The sequence below is a fragment of the Pteropus medius genome, unplaced genomic scaffold, assembly GCF_902729225.1.
Source record: "Pteropus medius unplaced genomic scaffold, Ma_sr-lr_union100, whole genome shotgun sequence".
In the NCBI taxonomy this organism is placed as follows: Eukaryota; Metazoa; Chordata; class Mammalia; order Chiroptera; family Pteropodidae; genus Pteropus; species Pteropus medius.
In genome coordinates this window covers 30,635,956-30,660,853 of record NW_024344378.1, presented here as the reverse complement: position 1 = coordinate 30,660,853, position 24,898 = coordinate 30,635,956, and the positions used below count along the sequence as shown (strand labels likewise).

The following is a 24,898-nucleotide window of genomic DNA, read 5'->3' as shown; positions in this document are numbered from 1 at the left end:
TAAATCCTGGGCTCTTCTGGGAATGATTTATTTTTGTGTCCCACAAAATAAATAAAATTTTCAAGTTTATTCTTTTACCAGCTATGTACTTTTACACTTAACATACTAATGTATATTTAGAACGTTAGAATGAAAGAGCTCGTTCTAAATTCGGATTGCTCTGTGAGGTAGCCTCTGCAACCTCTGAAATAGTTTCTCATTTTTTTTTCTCTATTCTTTGAAGAAGGATGACAAAAGAAAAATAAAAAATAATTTTCAAAGAGAATTTATTTAATGGTTATATTGATGTCTTGATAAAAAAAATGAAGTCTTTCAGGGGGTGCCTTTTTCTTTTTGTTGATGTATTTCATTTATAAGTGATCACTCTTTTAACCTTTACTGCTCTTTGCTTAATCAACATGGGATGAAGATTAGGATAAGAGAGGCAAGTAAACATAAGAAAGGATAAGCAACCTTTTAGAAAGTGAATGAATTCAAGACAATTCACTGAATTGCACTTTCATTCAATAACACAGAGGTGGAAATCAAAGTCAAATTCACCAGCATGTAGTAGGAGAAAGATCATGTCAAGTCAAGGCAAGCTGCAAAAACCTGTGAAGTCTAAAAAGCAAGAGATTAGCCTACAAGAATGAATAAATACCCGAGCAGGCCAGGAGTGGTACAGTAGAATGGCTAAAACCTTAGATTCCAGAGCTGCCTGATTTCCTGCATTCAAATCTCAGCTCCAAGGGATGGAGTAGTTAAAAGGATAAGAAAACAAGCCCCCTACATATGAAAAGGAAGGGAATGGAAAAAGGTATTGCTATGATGAACCTAGAAGTTATTTAAGTCAGACAGAGAAAGATAAACACTATATGATTTCACTTATATGAGGAATTTAAGGAATAAAAAGAACTAATCAAAAACAGACTTACAAATATAGTGGACAATTTGGGGGGGCTGGAAGAATGGGGTGAAAGGTTAAAGAAGTACAAATTAGTAGTTGATGGATGGTCACAGGGATGGGAAGCATGGCATGAGGAATGCAATTAGCATTAATACATTGGCTAGGTGGAGGGTAAGGGGAGGGAGGAGGCAATTGAGGGGATTGTTTTACTAACTATATAGATATCTAACCAATGTACTGTATACTTGAAACTAATAAAAATTAAAAAAAATACTCAGCTCCTAAAGTTATGCTGTGCTCTTGGTCAAGGTACTTAACCTCTGTGTACCTCTGTTTTTCTCAACTATAAAGTAGGATAATAATAGTACCTACTCCATAAGTTTCTTGTGAGAATTAAATGTGGTAATTTTAAATGCTATATAAAATGCTTAGAACAGTGCCTAACACATAGTTAAATGTGGTATAGTTTTCTGCCTTCTTCCTCTCTTCCTTCTCCTGTTTCCCTCTTTATCCTTTTCTCTTCTTCCTTCTTCTCCTCCTCCTCCTCATTCTGTTTCTGCTATTTACTATTTTGCCTGACCTTGGAGAAGCTGATGAACCTCTTGGCTTCACATTTTCCATATCTGTAAATGCAGAGTAATAATGCTGTATTGGGATTAAGTTGTCTCTTTAGCATCCACTCTGTCCTTTCTAACAGGACCCTGTGGCCATGGGACAAAGGGAATGTAAACTCAAATCATTAGCTCCAAGGGTAGATCTTAATTTGTGAGCAAATCATTGAAAGCCTATCTGCTTTGCCAGTGAATAGGTCTAGAAATGTTATTTCTTTGGAGAGGGTTTTTGGTCAGGTGTAATCACATGACCCAAAATTTACCTAAACATACTGCAGAGAAGGACTAATATTCTACGCTTGGATTCTAATGCTTAGCCATTGGTTAAGAACAGTAAAGAGGTGCTCTAGATAATGTGATAGCCAACTTTTGGTTAAATCGGAAGGCAAAGATGACACATGGTAAAGTACATAGTTGAAAACAGAGCATAGACACTGGAACCAGAGCTTTAATCTCCCTTTGCCAGTAGACCACTTGGCCACTGAACTTTTTTTTTTCAGCTTTACTGAAGTAAAATTGACAAAACTATAATATATTTAAAGTATACAATGATGAGGATGATTATATATAAACATTATGAAAGGATTACCAACACTGAGTTAACATGTCCATCACCTCACAGATTTACTTTTTTGTGTATATGAGACAACAGTGAAGCTCTCCTCTCTTAGCAAATTTATATTATAGAATGCTATAGTTACCATGTGATATAGTAGATCCTCGACCTTATTCATCTGATAATTCATTTAGTGTATAGAAACACAACTGATTTTTAGGTATTGATTTTGTAACCTGCAACTTTACTGAATTTGTTGATTAGTTCTAACAGTGTTTTGGTGAAGTTTTTAGAGTATTCTGCATATGATATCATGTCATCTGCAAACAAAGACAATTTTATTTTTTCCATTTCAAGTCTTATTTCTTTGCCTTTTATTTCTTTATCTTGGTTGATTGTCCTGGCTAGTACTTCCAGTACTATGCTGAATAAAAGTGGGGAGGGTGGACATCCTTGTCTTGTTGCCAAACTTAGAGGAAAAGCTTTAGCTTTTCACTGTTAAGTATGATGTTAGCTGTGGGCTTGTTATATATGGTTTTGTTACGCTGACACATTGCTGAGATTTTTAACATGAAAAAATGTTGAATTTTGTCAAATGCTTTTCTGTATCTACTGTAATAATCATATGGTTTTTATCTTTCATTTTGTTAATACAGTGTATCACATTTATTGATTTATATATATTGAACCATCTTTACATCCCAGGATAAATTTCACTTGATCATGTTGTATGATTCTTTTAATGTATTGTTGAATTTGGTTTGCTAATATTTTTGTTGAGGACTTTGGCATATATGTGCGTCAGGGATCTTGGCCTATAATTTTCTTTTTTTGTGTGTCCTTGTCTGGCATTGGTATTAGGGTAATGCTGACTTCATAAAGTGCATTTGAAACATTCCCTCTCCTTCTACTTTTTGGAAGTGTTTGAGAAGGATTGGCATTCTTTTTTAAATGTTTGGTAGAATTCACCAGTGAAGCCTTCTAATCCGAGAGTTTTCTGTGTTGGAAGGTTTTTGATTACTGATTCAATCTCCTTACTAGTAATTGGTCTGTTCAGATTTTCTGTCTTCATGAATCAGTCTTGGTAGATTATACATTTCTAGGAATTTCTCCTTTTATTCTAGGTTTATTGGTATGTTATTGTTCATAGCAGCTTCTTTATTATTCTTAGTACCCACTGAACTTTTAAATTTATGATATAATTCATTTCCTTGTCATTCTAATCTCTTTAAATAGACACTTTGACACTTGTTACCAAAAGTATATTAATTGATACAAATGCTACCTCACAGTATGGTTTAAGATTGGAATGAGATGTATATAAATAGTCCTTAGCAGAAGGTAGATCATATGTTAAGCATGAATAAAATAGAAGTTTATTTTTACTCTGATAGCAGTCCCACAGGACTTAACATAAAATGGCATTATCATTCTCTATAACTTCAACAAAGTAAAGGCAGCCTCTTAGACTTTCTGACTTTGTTTAATCAAATGAGGTTTAATCACTGGATCTATGTCCTCGACATTCAGTAGCAGATGTCATATAGGTACTATTTGAAAAAAATGATATTTCTTTTTCATTGTCCTCACATTTTCTTACCTAATCCTTAAGAATTGCCTCTATTCTAAGAAATTAAACCATTTCAAGTTATTCTTTTCCTACATCTTTCATAATTTTTTAACCCTGGAATATTTTTATTAAACTCAAGTCTTTTCTGAGTCAGCCCCATCTTGTTGAGGTCATGCCAAGAAAACAATGATATTTCAAATCTAATCACCCATTCTGACCTCAAAAAGCATTAAAGAAACCAATGTGAAAAAATTGAGGAAAACAACAACAAAATACATTCTTGATTATATTTTTGGTAGTCTATTTTCAACTCTGACCATATACTTTATTTCTTAATGTCTAGTTTCCTTCTAGAAAAGGAGGTACATTATGTCAATCCCAAAGTTCATGACACAATATAGTCTTCAGCAATCAGCAATATTGTATAATAGAACTTACATGTAATGCAATTATAAGCAATCAAGCAAAAAAATAGATATCATTCTTATTTAGAGTGACTTATAAATATAAATCTGAGCTGGGAAAATCAAAGTTCTGAAGCCAAATTGTTTTAACTTCCCTATGGCACATGTAATGTTCTTTTTAAGGTTTCTGTTTACATATTTTTAGCTCCTTTCCATTTTAGTGACTAAGAAATAGAAGCTTGACTTACTAAATTTAAGTAGAAAAATTTTCATTGGCTCAAGTCCAAAGACTATGGTCAAGAAGAGAGAAACTCACAACTTAGATTTAGTCTCCTTCAAGTTTTGTGACCCAGTTCTACACTGGGATCTAGTAATATTCATTTAGCAATTTAGTTTTTCATGTCCAGGTTGTGAATCACTCAGTCACTGCACCAACAAAAGCAACCATGACAGCTGGTCTTAACAGCCTCATGAGGGGCACTTACTGACTTTTATGTGTGTATTAGCTTACTCACTCACTCACTAACACATTTGTTCTATATTTCTTCTAGCAAACACTTTTAATATACTCTTTATATACTGTTTAAGGTGCCTGTCTAGTTACTGAGGATACAGCGGTGAACGAAACAAACAAAAAAATGTGTTTTTTTGGGGGTTTTTTTTATGAAGCTTATATTTAATGGGGGCAGTGGTGTACTGGTAAACCAACTCTGAAAAAAAAAGTCTCGTGCTCTTCATAGGTATACTCTATGTACAAATAAATTAGAACTTCGTAGGCTGAAAAATTCAGTGTCTCTGGTTTCTTAATAACACAATCCTCTATCAGCCAATGTACATTGTCCAAAAATCTTATTCCTGGTCTTACAGGTTAGCCTGAACAGCCTCACTCTCTCAATTCTTCAGTTAAATCTGTCACATGAACAGAAGAATATAAAATCTATTTGAGAGTTAACACAAGCAGGCAGACAGCCTCTCATGTAAAATGTGATGGGTTTTGAAACTGGCTTTTCATGTACATGTCACAAAAATAATCAAAATGTTCATCAACAGAATGTACTTGATAAAGTATATAGACGCAATGAAATTACTCAGAAGGACTGTAAAACAATGATGTAAATCTAATTGTAATGAATTAGGAAGATGTAATTTTATTAATAATACCAGCCACAAACTGACATCTCCTAAGTGTGTATCTCTAGTTATACCTTAGTTTCCTCATCTGTAAAATGGGACTAATAATGAACACTTATAACTTATAACTGACTGTGAGATTTAAATAAATTAATACATATAAAAGTTATTACATCAATGAATGTTAACTACATATAGTAAATATAATCAAATAATAAATAGAATGCATGTAATGTATGTTAGCTATTCTCTTCCTCTTCATTATTATTATTACTGTTATTGTTATTACTTTTGGTCAGACACTAGAAGGTATGTCTTCTTATTATCTCCAATATTCAAGAAAATTGAGCAACAGAAAGTTTTACTAGGTGCTTTACATCACAGAAAGAGTAAGAGGTGGGGTGGATATTCACAACCAGTCAAGCTCTCAACGTCTATGCTATAAAACAAAAATACATTTAGGGCAATACAAACCCTACTGGGCTCCCAGGTCCATGAACGCAGGTCCACTATACAGTAGTGACTTACTACTGTATAGAAAGTCCTCATCATATTGAATGAATATAGAGAGGAAATCACAGTCAGCACTATTTACTAAGTGCTTATTTATGGCTTAATAAATATCATAAATGTTGAATATGAATTATTTCACATAATTCCCCTCATGAGGGAGATACTAATAATATCTCATTTTATGTATGAGAAAATCGAGTCGAAAAGAATTTAGATAAATTACCCTGAATCATACAGATCATAAAGTACCAGTGCCAGGACTTAAACACCAGTCTATTGTACTCCGGATCCCAAGCTCTTTATTGCTGTGCTTTTTCTGCCTACACTGCTCAGCTGGTAACCCCAAATATGATAAGGAACAAAGACACACTGTTTTCATTAGACCCCAGGATATATGAATGAAGGTTAGAGATTTCATACAAATGTACAATTGTCTCCTCCTCTATTAATTACAACATGCGAACAAGAAAAAATGCAGAGCTCAGTGGAGACCTGAAGACTAGCTCTCGAAGTTCTGAAAGAGCCAATTCGCTTTGGTCTACAGACCTCTCATACAACTTGAGGGTCGGCTAGTGCCATGGTAAAGCTGCACATCTCCATAAAATCAATCTCTGCCATTTTCAACCTGTACTGTATATAAATCATGCATTTTAAGACTGGAGAACATGAATTAATGGCTTCAAAAACTCCCCTCAGCATAAAAATAGAAGCTTAGAGCTATTGGTATGGACTCCCTCACTGTTTCAAAGTGACCATTTTCAGTCTTTTGAGAAAGAGCTCATAGACTTTTATCAGCAGCATTTTAGATATTCTACTATTCCTTGTAATTCTCCCAATTCTCACTTCTTACAGAGCAGAGGAGAGCATGTCTGTGGTCTGAAGGCCAAGTCTAAAGCAAACAGAGCATCTCTCATAATGAGACGTCCTAGTGAGAAATGTATTCTGCTGCTTGATGCTCTGCTGTACCCAGTGATGTAAGTTATCAATCAGGTAATTTGGATTTTAATTAGTGAGTAGATCAGAGCAAGGATTATAACCAGTTCTTTCAATCTTCAGAGGCCAAGAGCTCAATCACTAAGCTGGTGGAGGCAAATTCAAATGCTTCTGAAGCCAGAAAGGTAACAGAAATGAGTGAAGCTGGCAAGGTGTAAGCAACAGGGAAGGAAGAGGAGGCAACACTTGTATAACACATGGTCCTTTTTAGCACCTCTTCTAATGAAAGTAGTTGCTACTCTGTTCTAGCTGATGGTTGCCATAAAGCAAAGCATCCTGGCTTTACTTTATTTTTCAATTCTTTTTTTAAGGAAGTCGCAAATCAGGATTTTATGTGAAACTTCCAAATTTTTAAATATTAACAACTAATTAAAAAAAAAAAAACTGTGTGAGATGAACACACATAGCCATGAGACAGATTTGGTCCAAGGTGCCTAGTCTGTGACATATTCTGCTACATTGTCTTCTCGGCAGTACTAGCAGATGCCAGGCTACCCGTAACTGCTGCTAAAGTTTCAGGCAAACTCCTATCTCTTTAACTTTGGTTCAACAAGATCTGCTTTGACTGATAACCTAGGAACACACAATATAATAATAAGAGCTGACATTTATGGAGCCCCTATCATGTACATAACACTTTACATAAATCAATTGAGACAAAGCCTGTAGGTCGGTATTCTTATTATCCCTATTTCACAGAGGAAGAAACTGAGGAACTGAGTAGGTTTATACTCTGCCCGAGGCCACACTGCTATCAAGTAATAAAATTAGGTACCTATCCTAATATTCAGGCTTTAGATTACTCTGAATTACTATGTGGAATAAAATACCCACTTAGTCACACAATTAGCACAAAGAGTACTGAGTATAAGATTTCAATTTATGTTTTGAAGAAATAAATACGGGCTTTTAAAATTGCTAATAGCCTGTAAAATTAAGTATATAGGAATAAAGGACTTATTTGGAAATAATAAAATCTATGAACATGGTAATGTTTTGTGTTGCTACCAGAAAATGGACCATAGTCAAAGAGTTATTGAAATAAATGGACTCTAAAAATGTTCACATCCTTAGGCCTAGTAATCTACTCTGGATAATTTATTCTAGAAATAATTTCAAGGAAGAAAAAAGGTATCAGCTCAAAGTTACCAGCATCAATTTTTTCAATAATAAGCAAAGAAAATGAATAAACAAACTGCCCAGAATAAGAACAAGTACTTTTGGTATACTGATATGGTAGAAGAATAGACAATCACTAAAAGTTGAAGCCCTGATGGTTATTAGTAACAAAGAATATATTGTATTTATAAGACACTAAGTAAGTAAAGGGAAAGAGACAATTGCGTCTTTATTCTGATTAGAACTAGGTAAAATCTATGAAAATATAGGCTAGAAGAAAACACCAATTAGGTCTGGGGATCATTTTATAATGTTTAATTAATTGAATTTTGAACAGCTTAGAAAAAAATAAGAAACTTTCAACTGCTTTTACTAATATTGTTGTAGTAGCATGTGTTATTTGTTGCAGCCAGATTTAACTCAATCAAAATTAGGATAAACACCCAGGCAGCACTCAGCTTTGGCCATCCAGGACTGCAGTTTAACGTTTTTACTGTCCCTGTTGAGTATGAACTCTTAGTGTTTTGTACATGTCTGCAACAATTCTTCAGAGTAATGTTTAGCATACATAGGCCCAGCTTTCTGGGAATAAACTGTCATCTGTGAGTAACTACCATGAATATTTATGTTACAACGTATAGTTCCAAAGCAAGCTTCCATGTGGTTCTTAAAGTAAATATAATTTCATCTTAAGGAGTTCACACTTGCTATCCTCCAGATATATAAAAGGCTTGTCCCTTCACTTTCTTCAGGCTTCTGCTCAAGTGTCATCGATGAGACTGCTCTGATCGCTTTATATAAAATAGTAACACCCACTACCACTAATATTCATCATATTATATACTTAAATGTTTATTTTCTGCCTTTATGTACTAGATTATAAACTCCATGAAGCTTGGGAATTTGCCCCTTTTACTTAGTGCTAACTTCCCCACATTTGGAATAGTACTTGGCATTTACACTATTGATAGAATTTAACATTAATGCAGTACTTACTATGCGCCAGACTCTATTCTAGATGCTTTACTTATATTGTCATCTAATATTCCTAATGACTCCATTATTCTTTTCATTTAATAGATGGAGACCCTAATGCACCTAGAAGTTAAGTAGTCTATCCAACATACTGTGATGGACCAACTGTAAATGACCCTCAGCTATCAACACCTCCTGGTATGATATTTTGTTTAATTCCCACCGTTTGTGAGTGAGTAGGTTCCATATGTTGTTTCTAATAGTGTATGCCAAAAGGTGATTATGTTACCGAATACTGTAACTTCTGTCTCGTTAGCAGACTCTTTACTACTGACTCTCTCATTTTATGACTTCAATTTAAGGAAGCCACCATATAGAGAGGCCCACATGGCAATAAACTGAGGTCAGACTCCCTAAAGTCATCAAGGAGCTGAGGTCGTCAGTCCAACAATCTTCAAGAAACTAAATCCTGCCAATAATTACATGAATTTAGAAGCAGATTCCTCCCCAGCCGATCCTCAGATAAGACCATAGTCCTGCCAATATTTTAATTGCATCATTGTGAGAGATCCTGCAGCACAGGACCCAGCTAATCTGTGGCCCAACTCTTGACTCACAGAATATATGAAATAATAAATGTGTTGCTAAGTTTGGGGTACTTTGTTAGAGAGCAAGAGATGATGGAGGTAGTCACAATTTTTGAAAAAAGGATTCAGACATAGGTCATCTAGAATCTATACTTTTAACCACTATACTATATTGCCCCTCAATAAATATTTGTAGAATGAATGAATGAATGAACAGATGGATGGACAGATGGATATGATGATACCCTATAGAGTTAAAGGCCAATATATGCTTACTTTAGGAGACTACAATAACTTTGATCCTCAAACCTTCCAAAGACATTACAAGAAATGAAAAATATTAACTGTGTCATGAATATGATTATAAAAATTCTAAATAGCAAAAGAAATCCAATGACTCATAAAAAAAATAATACATTATGATCAGTTGGGTTAATTCCAGAAATCAAATATTGGTTTATCAACTAAAAATCAATCAATTTAAAACACTTATAAACTACATTTATAAAACGAAGGAGAAAAATCATATAATTGTTTCAGTAGCTGCAGAAGAATGTGATAAAATTCTACTTCCATTTGTGATTTTTCAAAACCCTTTTAGTAAATTTGGAATAGGACAAAATCTACCTCTATTTTTACTTCAGGAAATATTATACTTAATGGACTTTTGAAGGTTTTCCATGATTTGGGGAATGAAACAAAGCTGTGCCCTAATCCTACTTTATTCACTGTTGTAGTAGAAGTCTTAGCCAATGTGAAAGCAAGAAAGGAATATAAGAAAGGAATGGGTTATAAGGAAATGAAAAATTAAAATCTTATTATTTGCAGATGACTTGATTATATATATATGTAGAAAACCCTAAATAATCTACATGGAAGTTATTTGAATTAATAAAGTGATTTAGCAAGATTTCTGGATAAAGAGTACAGAATTCAATTGTACTTTTTATATATTAGCAACAAGCAATTAAGAAAATTTAAAATACTATCTATAAAATTTGACACACATCAAATGTAGAATTAAATCTAGTGTAAGATGGGCAAGACTGCAATTCAAAAACTATAAAGCTTACTCCGCTAAATATCTAATTTCAGTCACAAAACACCACCACTAGTAATTCAGTAGCAATTCTATTAAATATATACCAAGGTCATAACCAACATGACATGAAATAATAAAACATATGCTCAATTATCCATATATTTTCAATATTTTTATCACATACATGCAAACATTAAAAACTGTAGAAATGATGCAGGTTTTTCCTCTTTTTCCTTTCATTTCCTCCAGTGGTAGTGTGTATTGGTTGCCTAGGAAACTGTTACAGCAGGGGACAGGCCTGGCTATGCTGTCGCCCTGAGCTGGGCTGAGATTTCAGTGGTAGCTTGTTGGATCTTGGCCCTAGAAAAAGTATACCTGTGCCACTTGGCACCAGGGTCACTCATTTCCAAGGAGTTGAGCTGTACATTTTGTTGTTAGCATTTTTGCAGTATGGAAGAAGAAAAAGGCATAAAAATGGTAACTGGGGAGCAAAGATTAAACATGGACTATTTAAGGTGGGTTAAGATATTGTAGGTGAAAAGATGGCATAATTAAAGAAAAAAAAGAAGATGCTTACTTAAGTAAGCTTAGACACTGCTGGCAGATGGGGATGGGAGTGCTACCCTCAAAAGAAACTTGAAAAGCAACTAGGAAAGAAAAGAAAATATTTTGTTATTTTTTTGCATTCATTACATCAGTTAATTCTCTTGCTCTCTGGTTCTGACAATTACACACACACACCCCTACCCTCCCCTCCACCACACACACTCACGTACTATTCTCATTTTAAAGATAGGTAACATGGGATTTAAATAGGCTAAATGATTTTCTTAAGTTTACCTAATTATTAAGCAATGAAGTTGGAATTGAATCTCAATCAAAACCCATAAAAGCCCATATCAGGTTACTTCCAAAGCTATTTTAAGACATGGATAGAGTAAAGGGAGGTAAAGGACTCTGTAGACATTAAAAGAGAAAGTCTGTATCATGTTTGGGAAATGAGAAGTAAATTGTGAGGTGGAATATAGAAGCACGGGGGTACAAGGATTTTTCAAAAACCAACTAGAAGACAGATCATGAACTATCTTGAATTCAAAACAAGGAAGTCAGATTTTTATTGTATAACTATGCTGTTAAATAGAGCAGCCACTACTCACGGTAATGTATTTTGGGCATAAAATTTACACTGGACTTCTAAGACGTAATTAAAAAAAAAAAAAACTCTTGTAAAATAGCTCATTAGTCATTTTAATACTGAAACATAATAATATATTGAATATGTTGGGTTAAATAAAATCCATTATTAAAATTAATTTCATCTGATTATTTTTATTTATTTTCAATGCGGCTATTGCAAAAATTAAAATTACATTTATAGGCTCATATTATATTTCTCTTGGTTACCAATGGGAGATCATGTAAAACATGGGGAGACTGCTGGGACTGGCTGCTGCTTGTACTTAATCTTTTCCCCTCATTATGCATACACACATATATACACACAAAACAAACAAACAAACACAAATAAACAGCTTTCAGCCCTATGTCATCTTCTTAGAAATAAATATCTAGGACTCTCTTCCTGCTAGGAAGAAAAAAAAAAAGCAGTTCTGCAAATTCTGAAATAAAAATAGTTTGACCAAACTCCTTTACAAGAAATAAAGATGGATTCATTCAGTACCTAGAAAGTGTTTACATCTTAAAGAAAAAAGGTATCTGTGGGGAACAAAGCTATAACGAAGGTTTTGTGAGAAAAAATCAGTCTCTAAAGCCTTAACCCCTCCAGAAAGAGCATTCAAGCAGGGAACTCCCATTCACAAGATCACAGAGAGAGTGGCCTCAGCAGTCGCCAATCTTGCTTTGCCATATTATGTTCTAGCCCCTCTGACCTTGATATTTCATATGGCACCAAGAAATTACTCACTTCATTATCAAAATGACAACCACCAGAAGGCAGCAGCTCCTCCCAAACTGATTAGTCTGAGCTAGCTTGCAAGAGTTAGTACCAGAATTAAAGACTTAAATATAAGACTGAAATCATAAAACCCTTAGAGGAAAAAATAGGTAGTAAATGCTCTGACATTGCTCTTAGTAATATTTTTTTTTCTAATATATCTCCTTGGGCAAGGGAAACAAAATAAAAAATAAACAAGTAGGACTACACGAAACTAAAAAGTTGTTCGCAGCAAAGGAAACCATCAAGAAAATGAAAAGACAACCGACTGAATGGGAGAAGATACTCACCAATAATATATCTAATAAGAGATTAAAATCCAAAATTTATAAAAAAAAATCATGCAATTCAACACCAAAAAAACCCCCTAAGAATCCAAATTTAAAAAGGGCAGCAGACCTGAATAGACATTTCTTCAAAGAAGACATACAGCTGGCCAATAGACATATGAAAAAGTGTTCAATGGCACTAACCATCAGAGAAATGCAAATTAAAATCAGAATGAGACATCATCTTACACTTGTCAGAATGGTCATCATCAATAAATCAACAAACAAGTATTGGCGAAGATGTGAAGAAAAGAAAACCCTCATGCACTATTGGTGGGATAGCAAATCAGTATAGCCACTAAGGAAAACAGTAGGGAGGTTCCTTAAAACATTAAAAATAGAACTACCTTATGACCCAGCAATTCCACTTCTGGGTATTTATCTGAAGAATTTCAAACCACTAATTCAAAAAGATATGTCCATTCCTATGTTTACTGCAGTGCTATTTACGATAGCCAAAATTTGGAAGCAACCTAAGTGCCCATCAATAGATTATTGGATTAGAAAGATGTGATACATATACACGATGGAATATTACTCGGCCATGAAAAAGAATGAAATCTTACCATTTGCAACAACATAGATGGGCCTGGAGGGTATTATGCTAAGTGAAATAAGTCAAACAAAGAAAGACAAATACCATGTGATCTCACTTATGTGGCATCTAAAGAATGAACTTAAGAACAAAACAGAAACAGACTCATAGATACAGAGAACATGATGATTGCCAGATGGGAGGAGGGTTGGAAGGATGGGTGAAAAAGGTGAAGGGATTAAGAAATAGAAATTGATAGTTAAAAAATAGTCATGGGGATATAAAAACAGATAGGAAATATAGACAATAATATTGTAATAATTACATATAGTGCCAGGTAGGTACTATACAAATCAGAGGGATCCTTTTATAAATTATATAAATGTCTAACCACTATGCTGTACACCTGGAACTAATATAGAATAACATTGAATGTCAACTATAATTGAAAATAAAAAAATATATAAATCTAGTGCCTAACAACAACAAAAAGTTAGTACCAGAAAAAAAGTAAACAACAAATCCTCTTCTGATTGTTGTTCAGGATATTCCATTCTAGCTGTGCTTTAATATTTTAGTGTACATTATATCTTTACTGCACATAGATATTTCTCATGAGCATTTTTTTTTCTCTTATATAGGTCAGACCAGTGTAGTATGGTGCATAGGGGGCATATGGTCCTAGAGTTTCCTATAAACACTGACTTGGAACTTACCGTATTCAATAAAGATGGTAGGAGTCATCAGGGTTGGCCAACAGGTGGAGAGGAGATATTAATTAGACAGTGTGCTGTTAAGCAAACAGTAATGGGATTCTTGAGACCTGGATTCTGGTTCTTGCTCGTTCTTGCTCTGCAACTACAAAGCTATACAACCTTGAGGAGTTACCAACCCATCTATACCTTTCATCTCCTCTATCAGATGAACACCTTCTAAATTGGTGGCTCTCAACTTTTATTTCTCTTCCAGGACACTTGAGATATATGAGACACTCTCTTTAGGAACAGTAAATCACTAATGCTCTCCCCACCCAAAGAAAATTCATGAGCATCTACTATTTCCAGCGGAGAAGACACAAGCCCAGGGTATTAAATCTCACTCGTGTTTAGAATCTTAGCGATATCTTGTCTCTGAGATTTTTCTGGTTTTATGTGGATGAAGGAAATCTCTAAGGTTGGACCAACCTAACTATTATTCCATGATACCATATCCTCTCCTCCTCTTTTTTCTTCTTATTCTCATCCATCCAAACAAAATATCCCATACTTAGAGACTGCTTTCTGATGGTGTTGATTTGAATAAATCACTGAGTACACAGTACTCCCATGAAGAGAAATTTGTTAAGTCAATTCAGTCTACAACTTTTCAAATATACAGAAAATGTTTTTGATCAGGTAACATTCTAGAACATTTTGTCTTCTCCCCAGAGATTCTCTGCTCTCCAGTAGCTCTGAAACTTGATCCACTGTGAGAAATATAAGAGTTCTGGATCTATGTTGTTCTTAGGAATTGGTATTTGATTTGAGGATTTGTAAAACAAAAATGCAAAAGAAGGATATTTTTGTAGATGGAAATGATATCAGCAAAACACAATAATCACAAAGAAGATGGGAGGCTTGTGAAAGGGTCTGTAGACTACATTGACTGAGATAGAGTGGCTCAGTAGAGTTGTAACCAATAAAGAGGGAAGAATTATTAATGTAAAATTAAATAAAGGAAACTCCATTTAAAATGGAATCAGGAAGCCCTGAAGAGGGATCTTAATGGAGCTACCATGAGTCGCAGCCTACATAAGCATGAGGAAGAAGAAAGATAATTATTTTGACAAAAGAAGAGGACATTGTTCACATAGAAATTTCATCTCTTGCTTTAAAAAAAGGAAAGAAGGTTCCTCCCTATTCCAGCAACACAACCACCACTGTGTGCAGCCAATAAAAAACTGCCACACCGAACTCTTGTTCTTCTCCAACAATCTTTCATTCAAAACAATTCCCCAGATTTCCTCCTAAGACCTAACAAAAGCTAACCTTCTCTTTGTCTCTTCAGACTTGCCTACAGTTCACCATAGCTTACTCGTCCCAAATTGCAATCATCTGTTATTCCCGAATAAACTTATCTTATTACTGAAACAACCAGCTATTTTATTTTTGAGGCTGATATTACAAACTGGATTTTTGAGGGCCTTGAATGTCAACTGAAAATAATTGATTTTATTATGAAAACAATACATTTTCTGATTAGAATACCAATTTACTGCTGGACACAAAATGCTGAGTTAGCCATTGTGCTGAGTTAATCACATTGTAGGTCACAGCAAAATATATATATTTTTAAATTTTAGAATTGATAGAAACCTTGAGATCTTCAACTCCACAAAAAGTACTCATTGTTTGGTTGAGATGGTAACAGAAAAATCGGAAAATCAAAGGACATTAAAATTGATAAAACATACCAAAATAGGGGGACAGACAAAATATGAAGGAAAAAAAATGGTATCTATCCCTAGAAAGACTCTCATCTAGTTCTTCTGTGGAGATAGTTGTTAAGTGTAGAGAAAGAAACAAGAAGCCAGTGACCTCTAGCCCTGAGCACCATAAGAGATATTCCTCTGGCAGCTTTTCTCTCTGTATGTTCGGTTCCTCCCTCTGTAGCTCGACATACCTCTTCAAAGGAAAACAAAATGACAAAAAGTACCATTTTTGGCTACTAAGCTGTCTTTCAGTTGAGTCATCTTGCTGCCAAAAACACCCTCTTGCTCCTTTTGGAATTTCAATGTTCCCTTTTTAAGTTCTTTTTACTGGTATAAGAGATAAGATTTCACAAGCTAATTGAATACATGCAGCATAACTAAGTTACAGCCTCCCTTGTTTAAATGCTTGGATCTGAAAATATATTTTTTTAAGCTCTTCTGACAACATGAAGAAAAAACGTCTTAGTCACTAGATGGAGCTTTGAAAAGGGAGGATAAGCCTAGTGAAAAATAGAGCAGTACTTCCTCACTGGTTTTCTTAAATGAGGAATTAAGAAATTTTAAATTTGCCATCCAATTGCTATAATATGAGCTATTTAATGGAGCAGTGGCCCAGAACCTAAAACTTCTGGATTACAACTCTTGGCTTAGTCATCAATTTTTTTTTTTTTTTTTTTTAGACCTAGATAAATGTTTTTACCTCTCTAAACTACAGGCTTAGTAAAATGAGGGAAAATTACCTCCAATTTCCTCTTATAATAATGAAAGATTTGATTCAGTATCTGAAAAATAATCTAAAACATTTTGGAGAAAGCTTTCATACAAATGCTGGAGAAATGGCTTCATGATCCTGTTTAAATATGTAAGGTCAAGACTCAAATGGCTGTATAATAAAAATACAAATGTTTAAATAGTGCGTCTCTTGGTTCTATGAACCTGAAGACCTAAAATGACCTCCAATTTGTTTACACAGATTCCCATGTTTTAATTTAGCAGAGAGGTAGAATGTGGACATAACTATAGATTGGTGCTTTTTCAGCTCTGTTAATTCATAGAGAAGAATAGATAAGTGGAAGCTTGACAGGCTATAGAGAAGCTGTCTTTATGAAGAATAGGCTCATCATGTGGCTCCAAAGTTTTAAAAATAGCCTTAACATGGACCTTCTCTTTTGGAGACCGACCTCATCATAGACTATGATTATAAAGTGCTCTTTAAAATCCAAATGGATTTAAAAAGAAACTGATGGCTTATTGAATATCCACTTGTCAGTGTTTACAAACACAGATCCATGTACTGTAAGGGAAAAAACTGAAAGACCAAGAGTTTCTAAACAGAATTGCCAGGTTTCCAGTTGGTCACCATCAGGCTGACATAGAGCTTATTTTAGCAGCAGTGACTGAGAAATCACAGCAGAGAAACAAAATGGAAAAAAAAAATGCAAGACTTCAAAAAGGTGATAGGAAAAAAAAATTATCTTGTGGAAAGCAAACTCTAATAACTGAAACCAAAGACTATAAAACTATCTTTTTCCCTTAAATATAAATGAGGCCATCTGCCAAGATCGGAGCTTGAGTGACAGAGACATTTTTAAACAAAGACTCAGAAAAAGAAATGTTTTCTTATTTAATCTCTTTTATACAACAGTTGTTTTCTTTTCTTTTTTTTTTTTAAAATATATATAGTGATGGAGAAAAAAGGACATATAGTGTAAAGCTATCTGGCTTGGAAATAAGACTACTTGGGAATAAGGTTACCCTATGGGAAGGCAATTAGGAAGAATCTATGTATAATGAATGAGACCAAGTATTTAAAAGAAAGACTGAGGAATATTTTAAGATAATGCTTCTCACACTTGATTGAGTATTTGAATCACCGGGGAATTTGCAGATTCTAATTCACCAGGTCTGGGCTTGGGCTGAGATTCTGTACTTCATACAAGCTCCCAGGTAAATCCAACTCTCCGAGCTCTCCTACCACACTTTACTAAAAACAAGCAAAGAACAATTAAAGTGATTGGAAGAGTCAGCACTAATAAATTAACCCAATTATTGGGTCTGAACCACAGGATTTCTCCATTGTGGAGACAAATATATTAGAGAATCAGAGTAGAAAGCCATAAATGTTAAGATTATTAGTTGATTTCCCTTTCTTTGATTGCATTCTATTCAAACTGCCTTTTGATTATAATTTGATTTCTTGTGTGGGATTTCCTCTAAAGAGAATTGTACTGGGTACCCAACCCAACTCCTGCAGGAAGAATGATGATGTGGAAAGAATTGGGCTTTGAGTCAGGGAGAATAGAATTTGCTTGATATGTAGTTCACGATGATGAGTAGAAGGAACATGAAAGGAGGAAGGATGACTATGATGAAACAGCAGATTGTGCTTATTCTGTGTCAGATACTATGTTTAGTGCTTTATACACATTAGATAAATCTTATGAGTTGATGCTATTATCCCTGTATCACAGATGAGAAAACCTAAGGTTACAGTGCTAGTTTGAGTTTGGATGACACTGAAATCCATGGCTGTCTGACTCCAAATCTATATTTTTTGCCAACAGACACATCCCAGTATGTGAAGAACATTTAATTACAATTATTACTAAAACAAGCACTCAGTAAACGGTAATTATATGTTCCAAATTTTATACATGGCTTATTTATGAGTTTATATTTGAATCTTTTGTGTATTTGGTTAACATGAGTCAGACTCCATGAGCCTTATCAACTCTAATAATATTGATTTCTCCAATCAGTAAAGCTGGGGACTAAACTCCAAATTATGATAAAGCTTCCCCAGGGAATCTAGCTGAGCAGTTACTTTTAAAAATCAACAATGATAAGTAAAACATTTCTCAAACATTTAAACCAAAGAAGTATTTTCTTTTATCTACAGGCCTTTCCTTGAAAACTTTTTAACATAAATCTATCCATTTTGAGCTGGGCTGGGTATTTTCTCTAAAAAGAAAACTTAAGTCTTTTCCCTTCATTTAAATTTCATAATTGCTAATAGTCCTATTTCTAATGCATAAAGCCAGTGTGAAAATGAATATGGTAAAAAGTATGTATTGCCAACTGTATTAAGCACACGGGTTTTAGTGGGTGTTGGAAATCGTCAAGCCCAAACTACAAATCGGCAAAGATATCATTTCATGAATGTCAATGTCCATGGCCTCCTATGTCATGTCTTTCAAGGATACTGTGTGCAAAACCATATATTTGGAAATCAAAGACTGGAACTGACCAAATGGTTCCTCCCATTTACCTGACTACGTAAGAGTTCGTCCTAAGACAGCAGACATGATGAATGAATGGCCAGTCATAAAAGGCTAAGCGGAGAGTGAAGATCCAGTTTTGAGTAAATGGAACAGAATATAGAGAAACCAGCTGAGAATAAGATTCAGTGTGGATGGGTTATTTCCCTCAGCCATCTAACCTAAAACTGCAGTGATTTTAATCAGTTCTGATACTGAGAAGGCTGAAGTACTTCCTGCCAGTCTGTTGTCCAGCCCAGAAACAGAGGTCGATGTTTTTGTCATTCTTCAAATCAAATGCATCTTTTTGACTTAGTGTTTTCTAAGAAATCCTTTTCTCAAATTTCCATTTGTACAGAACATGACTATTTGATTTGTTTTGACTGTTTTTTATTTAGAATGTACATTCTCATATTCTAGAGAAATAGGTACTTTTCAAGTAAAGTATCTTTTTTTTGCCTTTGCTTGTGCAAAAAAAGCCCCCAAAACACCCCAACTTATATTGACATGATCAGAATAGAGAAGGGCAGAGCTCCACATGAGACTGACTAATGGGGACCACAGGGTCCACAAGCCTTGACCTTTTGTAAAGTAGCACAAGGGTAGTGGTGGAAAGACCCATGACTCCCTACCATCACCCTTAAACCTTCTAACAGTTGCATAAGAAGACACGTTTCTGACAATGATCTGAATTAATAAAGAGCAGTTACAGCGAATCAACAACAAAATAATACATAAACTCAAGTCATTAAGATCCTGGGTTGTTTCCTGGTATTATTTAACACCTCCATTCAATTCTACCTATTTCACTGCCCCCTTCTTGTGCCTTTTATATCTGCATTCTTCCTTTTCAATATATTTGATTTATTTCAGTGAAGAAATTAGACCAGCTGGCATCCACATCCTCATGACATCAATATCAAAGCAAATATACTTTTAGTAGATTTCATCAGGAATAAGAAGGGAGATTTGTGAAAACACTAAAATTGATTTAGGTAGACAGTCTGAAAGGGGGCATGCTTATCAATATAGATTTTCCAAAAACTATTTTTAGTCAATCTATTTTTAATGGGGTGCCAGAAATATTTTTGACCAGAATTTTATTCTCTCTGGAAGACCTTTTATTTTAGTCTCTTAAAAAATACCCAATAGTTGTAATTGATGATTACACATCCGATTCATATGTGGAGATCTCAAAAAATAGAGACATCTGAGTTCCCTGTAGCACTTTTCGAATAGGAATATAAAAGGTTTGGGGCAGGCTGCATCTGTATTTTGAAAGGCATCTTAGGTAACTCTGGGAGACAACTAAGAGAACTCATGATGTATTTTTCTCATTAATTCCTTGTTCTAATTCTCATCATAAAAGTATCTAAAGAGGAGTCTTCAAAGAAGATTCACATAAAAGTTTGGAAAGATGCCAAGATGGATATAAGAAAATTTTATTTTCCTGATAAAGACATACACATTTATGAACACATAAAACTCTTTAATTTTTTTCATACTGTTCCACATCCTAAATATATAGTCTACCTTTCAGTTCTCTGCCAATGAAATGTTACATGTCCAGTATTTGGATCCAATTTACATTTAAATAACCATTCCATTTAATAATTTTTATTTTGGTGTTTATTTCTTTTAAATGACCTAATTCAGCTACATAAACACAAAAATAAGCATATAAACTTATGACACTCGTTAAAAGAGGTTCAAGATTTTTAAATAATGCTATGTTTCAGAAAAAATTTTGCTTACAAAAAATTTACTTGGAAAAACTAGAAACTGAGTAATATAGTTTAAATAGTTTGATTAAAATTAATGAAACCATACGAAAAATAAGCTTTGGAGGTAACATAGATAAAGATGTAACATGAGTAATAACGTACAGTGTTTCTGCATGTACTTTGTTTATGAAATGACTTTGGTCAGAGATTCTGCCTTAATAAGAGCTGACAGTGTCCAGTATGTAATATTTTGGCATTTCAGAAGTAACTGGATGATCATTATCATGCATCCGATGGATAGTTAGACTAAGCAACCCTTAATCATTTCTAATTCAGAAATCCTAAGGAAAAAAATCTTAAATTTTTAACCATGGAACTGAGTGAGGTCTCTCAACAACATCAAGAAGGTTTCGAATACATCTTACTAGTAAATTACTGTGTGACCCAGACCATCACTTAGAAGTTGGAGTGATTCTAGGTTACTATTTTACTGACTCAAGTTGGAGACAGTTTTATTTTGTGTGTGTGTGTGTGTGTGTGTGTGTGTGCACGCCCATCAAGTTGCACCTGGTCAGCAGCTAATACAGCAAAACAACTATTACCGATACCAACTGGGTAAAATAATAGTGTGCATACTGTCGAAAACAGATTTAAAGAGATAATATATGTAAAGCCCTTGCAGCAGTTGAATAGCACTTAGAAAGACTAAATAATTCAAGTGAGAATGGTGGTAACGCTGGTTGTGTATAATGATTTCTGTCCTACCAACAGAATTGCAGCACTTTGGCTGTCTAGCTATCATTGTTTACATTCAGAGATGGATGCTCCTGGCCCTCTGCACACTTTAATTTTTTTTTTTTTCTTTTAGAAGTAGGTGATTGAGCTCTCCACATACTCTTACTCAGTCCCCACATTTTGGATGGAGCCAAGTATACATTTCAAGATAAGCCATGGCAAAAAAGGTGAGCTTTTCTCTGTGCACAATGATCTGCTATGTTATTGACACTTTGGTTTAGCAAAATAACCAACCACCCCAGAACTTTTCCTGCTAAGAGACTAGTGAAGAGTAGGTTATAGCTCATTAAAAATATTGAATAGAAGGAGTTAGGAAAACCGTGTCATTGAAACTTTAGGATATTTAAGGGCACTTATTAGCACCCTCTGTACCAATGAAAGAGAAATGTTCTTTTAAAATAATATAATAAGTAAATATAATTCTTGGGTATTTTACTGCTAGAAGTACATAGACAATTTTGTGGGTAGTGATATCAAAGAAGAAGGATTCCCAAAACAATGCTACAAGCTTGCTAGAAGCAGTGCTACAACCAGCATCACCACCATCCCCAGCAGTCTTTTTCACTTTAAAAAATCAAATGTGGTCTACTTTTCCTTCAAATAAACCTGATTTCAATAAAATTACTAAAGTTAATAGTCATAGTTCTTTTATGTATATTGAAATGATGTGCTAAGTGACACAAGCTGGCTTACAGCCTCCCAGCACATGGTGGATGTCTGTATTTCTAGCTTGCCTTCCCTTCAGAGGAAGAAGTGCATTTTAGTGACGACTGATAAAAGTGGGTCAGAAGGTAATCCATTAACCCTTTTAATTCTAAGGCTATTTTACACTAAACTTTTAATTTAAAAATTAGATTATATATTATTTTCACTAGAACAGAATTAGACTTTAAAAGGATTTTACTTGGGGAAAAAAAACAGCTTAGAATAATGGCATACATACTAATTCCAAATGAGTCCTTTACTCATTTTTAAAAGGCACAGCCCTAATCTTTTAAAGCCCATAAATAAAGTATTCTGGCTGCTTTCTAACATCAAGTGGAATTTTAGGCAATACCCATGTAAATTTACAGACACTTCAACAGATCTAAATTAAACTTCTAAAATCTAAATCACACCTTTACACACAGGAAAAAAACTTTGAAATGCCTCAATAAATAATACTTTGTTTCTAAAACAAGGATCGAAGTTTTATAATAAAAGCAAACTTGTTTATTAAAACTGGACCTAAACAATATATGTAAAAATGGTATTTAATCATTGCTCTGGACCCCCACCAATAACAAAATCCAAGAATGCTTCAGTTTCTATGTAAAAGGACATAGTGTTTGTATGTAATCTCTGCACATCCTCTCATATATTTTAAATCATCTCTAGATTACTTATAATACCTAATACAATGTAAATGCTATGTTAATAGTTGTTATAATGTTTGTTTATGGAACAATGACAAGAAAAAAGTCTATACATGTTCAGTATAGACACAACTATCAGAAGCCTAACTACATAGTACATGTCAGCAACAACATAACATTTCTTTTTTCTATACATTTTTGATCCATGGTTGGTTGAGTCCTTGGATTTGGAGCACACAGATACAGAGGGCTAGCTATGTGTTATAGTATTATGGTAACACATTGAAATTCCACAGCCAAAGTGATCAGGAGTCTATGACAGTATTTCAAAATAGCTGACTTAATCTTCAAAGGCCAGAGCAAATTTCAACTCTTCCATCTAGATAACTCTCAATGCCCGAAGAGAGTATCCATTCTCTGGGTTCACATAACCTTGCAGTTATGGCTTGTGAAATGACTATCCATGTCCCTCCTTTTTGTGTCTCATTCTATTAGACCATAAACTCTCTGAAAGCAGGGGTCATAGCTTCTTTATTACTTAAGTCTCCGGAGTGAAAATTTTCAATTTCTACTTTGCCAGTTGTGGCAGACTGTACTTTCTGATGACAGCTGCACCAATACATATCCCATTCCAACTGCTATCATTACATGTGACAGTTTCGCTCCTTCAAGAGAGCATCAACATTTGACCTTTGAGAGATATGTCTATATCTATTCGTATCCCCCACCCACCCCTAACCAAAGTGGATATTAGAAATTGCCTTACTCAGTAGAATATGGCAGAAGTCACAATATGTGACTTTGATGCTAGGTCATAAAAGGCATAAAAGGCATTGCTTTGGTTTCTTAGATTGCTCTTTGAATAAGAGGGCTCTGTGCAGGGGTGTGAGATTCTCCCTTGCCCCAGCCAACAGCAGCAATTTGCCACATGAGTGAGGTACCTTGAAAATGAACCCTCCAGCCTTAGTCTACTCTTCAGATAACTGTTGTCGCAGCCAATACCTTGATGTAATCTCACGACCTCCTCCAGCTGAGCCTTTCACAAATTGATCCCAAAGAAATGAAGAGAAATAATAAATTATTATTGCTATTTAAGCCACTAAATTTTGAGATAGTTTTTTATGAAGCAATAAATAACAAACATAGTAGTATAACTCTTTAAAAAATAAAGCCTAGGAATCCTTAATATATAAAATAAGTTTATTGAACACTACTGGAAACCCTAATGCACTTAGTAAAGTGCCTTGTAAATAGCATAGATTATATTTTCTTTCCAAATATTAAAGCACATTTCAAGAATAAAATATTTTGTTATATAGTCATTCAAGTAACTTACTTTCAGATAGAATTCTAATCTTTGAAAAACCACTCTTAGGGCTACTGTGTGTCAGAGTAGAAATTATATGGGGAAATATTTTCCTCATTAAAATTGTGGTCAAAGAATATGAAAGGGACTAAGAACCCTAATGACCATGGGATTTGACCATTAACATCTATTTTGGGCCTAAAATAAAACATATAAGTCTTCATGTTTTATTCTTATCAATGTCAAGCTTCTGGAAGGTAGAAAAGAGGTTTTTATCCATAAAATAATCTTAAAGGATTTTATGGAGAAAAATCAGTAAGTATTCTCTCACTTCAATGTCTGTTATTGACAATGAGCTGACAGGTGAAGAGGCTTTGAGGAAAGTTTTCTGAGAACAGTATACAATTTTATCGATTGCTGTCCCATGCTTATGTGTCTTATTTAACACTGAGGAGAGAGTGATATTTCCAACAGAAGATAAGAGAGCTGAAATAAAAACTGCTTTTGTTCACTGGGAAGTCAAGCAGGGTTAAACCAATAATAATACTTCCTTGACCATGGACTTTATAATGGAATTTACTTTAACCCAAAAGGCTAAGAGCCCTTTGACAATCTCCAAACCTAAAAATGTGCTTGCCTACCTGCCATGATTCAAAGATCTCTATCTCATTCCACACTTTCCCTACATCTGCCATGTATATATTGGTCCATTATACTGCTTGCTAAGCACTATTCTAATAGAGCAGGTCAGTTCAATCCGGCAAATATTTACTTAGTTTCTGTCAT

At 34.4% G+C, this 24,898-nt stretch overlaps 1 protein-coding gene across 2 annotated transcripts in view; it reads right to left on the bottom strand.

Moving 5' to 3' along the window:
* Window positions 1-24,898, bottom strand: part of PRKG1 (protein kinase cGMP-dependent 1) — a 1,114,039-nt gene that overhangs the window by 781,004 nt on the left and 308,137 nt on the right. The window lies entirely within an intron of this gene.